Raw genomic sequence first — 3,615 nt, forward strand, 5'->3', positions numbered from 1 at the left:
CATATCAGAATTGTTTGGTAAGCAAGTTTTCCAAGGATAAAGGTTTGATTAAAACCTGAAATCTGGACTGTCTTTAGTTACTGCAAATCAGTACTTTATGGTTATTTGAGGTTTTTAAAATGAAGTAACTGTTACTGCAAATAACCTTAAATTCGAAAGGAGAAAAAGCTACCTGTACACTACAGTTGAACATGTTGTCACATTTGATACCTTTTGTAAAAAGCTGCATCCAGTCATCCATTACTATCGGAGTTAAATAGAAATCTGTTATACAAATTTTGTGTGTGTGTGACTAACTTCAGAATATGAGTTTGAAATAAGTATTATAGCTGTCGGAAACAATTAAATGTGTGATGGTCTCTGTTATCTTTTCTCTTCTGTCAGGAGACAGACATTGGGTTGATGGAAAGTGAGCAGGGAGAAGAGGGGGATTATTGAGTTCATTTATGGAGTATCTTGAGTTGCTCAGTTATGTGCTGGCATTATTTGTGGGAGGGGGGAATCTTTGCCATTTTAAAGTGAAGATGATTTTATGCATTATCAGCTATGGAGTCTGGTTATTGCCATGCCTGTTTAAATGTTAGTACTAATACTTTTTAATGTAATACCAGCTATATTCTGCAATTAGAAATTTCTTCAGTGACTGATATTAGCGAATGCTGTTAGCTATATTTTCTAATGAAAATTTTTTTTCAGGTTTCAGTTCTTTATAATTCTTCATAGGTTTTTGTTGATATGTTGGAAAAACATGTCAGGTTTGAACTATCTGTACAGATGAAAAAGTGCTCAAAAAATGGGAGTTGAGGCCGGCAATCACAGTTGATCAATCATTTCACTGATTGTTAGACTAAGCAAGGTGGTACAAAGGGTAGCACAATGGGCTCTTTCAGGAGCAGCATGGTTCAAATTTGTTGTAGATGTAGGGTTTTCCATTGTTTGCAATCAAAACCAGTGTCAGGATGATTTCTTTGGAAAGACCTCTGCTGGTTTCCTTTTCAAGCTTTGTCCAGTCTAAACATGTATTCCATATATAATGACCCCCTAGATAAACAGAATGCTAAACTTTTGTTCTTTTACCTTCAGCGATGATCAGGTCTTCATATCTGTTGAGGAAAATTCAGATTATACGGTTAGAAAATTGAGGACAAAGACTGCGCTAAGTAAAGTTTTTGACAATGAATATAAATAAAGTTGATGATTGCAGGGGATTAGGTGAAAAATGAGAGCCATGATTTCAAATGAAAGAAATTATAAAGTTCAAATAGGCATTAGTAGGGATATCCACACGAAATATACACTGCTGGGTGGTATAGATTTGAAATTATTGTTGAAAATGTCAGTTTTGTGCACAACTTCAGTCTACACCTATATGATTACTCTGCAATTCACAGTTAAGAGCTTGGCAGTGTGTTCCAAACCATTTTCACTGCTTCCCTGCCATTCCACACTAAAATTTGAAGGAAAACACTGGTGGTTGAAATTTCATGAAAAGATATGCCTTTGTTTTAACGATTGACATCCCCCAAGTCCTATATGAAATCTGTGACATACACTTCCCTTTTTCACAGTAATACAAAACGAGCTGCCCTTCTTTGAACTTCTTTGGTTACCTCCGTCATTCCTGTCCGATACAGATTCCATCCACACAGCAATACTTCTGAAGAGGATGGACAAGTATATTATGTGGGCATTGCCTTTAGTCGATTTGTTGCATCTTGTAAGTGTTGTCAATGAAACGGACTTCGGTTTGTCATCCCCACATTTTCTATGTGATAATTCCAATTTAAGGTGTTTTTATTTGTAATCCTGTAATATTTAGTTGAATTTACAGCCTTTAAATTTGTGTAATTTATTGTGTAACTGAAATTTAATATATTCCTTTTGGTACTCATGTGGATGAAGCCGCACTTCTTATTGTTTAGGGTCAAATGCAACTTCTCACACCATTCAGATAGCTTGTCTAAATCTGTTTACAACTGGTTTTGATCTTTTGAAGATTTTACTAGACAGTAAACAATATCTTCATCTGCAAACAGTCTAAGAGGGCTGCTTAGATGTCACTGAAATAATTTATATATATTAAGAACACCAGAGGGCCTGTGACACTTCCTTGAAGGAATGTCTTTTATCACTTCTGTTTTTCTTGATGACTTCAGTCAGTTACTGCAAACTGTGACCTTTCTGGCAGGAAATCGTAAGTCCAGGTGCACAACTGCAGCGATACTTCATAGGCGCACAATTTTATTGGGACCTACACTTATTCTAGAGCCCAGTGAAAGATTTAACAACTAACTCAGCCGAGTTTAATTATTTGCGTGTGCCACGTGCAGGATCAATAAGAGCTATAATGTGACCAAGATCTACTAAACAAAAACTTACACACACGTTATTCTTGTTGGCCTTCTACAGATTTTTTTTTTTATTGACTACTTACATGTTCAGGGTTTCTTCTATGTTATGGAATGGTCTATTAGGGAAAAATTACAAAAATATGTATTTGAACATCTCTGAAATTTTAAATCCATTCATAGATTCTCTGAATTTTTTTTTGTCAATGCTTTTCGTATTTGTATCAAGGTTAGATTCAGTGCAGATTTCTACCTCATAGTATTGTGTTTGTGAATGTATAACTGTCTCATATGAATTGTTGATGACAACTTTCATCAGTAAAGAATTCCTTTTGATGATTGTGCGAACTGTATCCAATGATGATGAAAAGAACAGTGATGAAAATGAGTTCAATAATATGCACTAATACAGCAGAAGAGAAGTAATACAAAACCTAATTCAGTAAGAATCAAATAGCTTGCAAGTATTGTAAATGGGAGACATCTGGATGTCCACTTGTAAATAGAATTGGTGACAAATAAATGATTTGGATGAATAGGATAAAAGTGTGCTTGTACACACAGTAGAATTAATGCGTTCATGTTTGGGAAGTAGATTGGCTCCATTTACAAAGGAAGAAAGACCACTTTGTTATGAATATACTTTGTCCACAAGCAAAGGCAAAAAATATTCCTTCACTGGTAGATGACTGTAGGAGGAGTGGGTATAACTTCAACCTTTCTCCTGACCATTCTTAAATTGTGGCATTTATGGCTCAAAGCTGTGAGCAATATTATAATCTATGGTTATCATTTATCCAAAAACAAGTTATTTATTGTGATTGAAGGAAATACAACTATTCACGACGTATTAATTTCTACTCAGAAACACACTATTGCAAGTTTGTAACGGTTTCGTAGCTCTGAAGTCCGAGTTTGAAAGCCATTATTTGCAGAAAGAGAAAGAAGATATTTGTGAAAAGATGAATTTTCCTATTGTGTCGCTGTGTACTGTAACTTAATATGGATAGAGATACATCAGCAGTGTATTCAGTTTTTACAAAATTACAATATGCCACAGAGGCTGGTTATCAATGATGAACAGCAGTGTAGCTCACTGTTTCAGTAACCAAGAGCATACCTAGAATTAGAAGTTGGCGACGGGTGGTGGTGGTTGTTGTTGGCAGCTCATGTCGTGTGGTGAAATACAAAATAATTTCAAGACTTCATAACAAGTGGTGCTGACTGCATTTACTACTAGTAAATGTCTGTTGCAAGTTTTGGCTTT

Source organism: Schistocerca serialis, chromosome 3 (genome assembly GCF_023864345.2).
Source record: "Schistocerca serialis cubense isolate TAMUIC-IGC-003099 chromosome 3, iqSchSeri2.2, whole genome shotgun sequence".
Lineage (NCBI taxonomy): Eukaryota > Metazoa > Arthropoda > Insecta > Orthoptera > Acrididae > Schistocerca > Schistocerca serialis.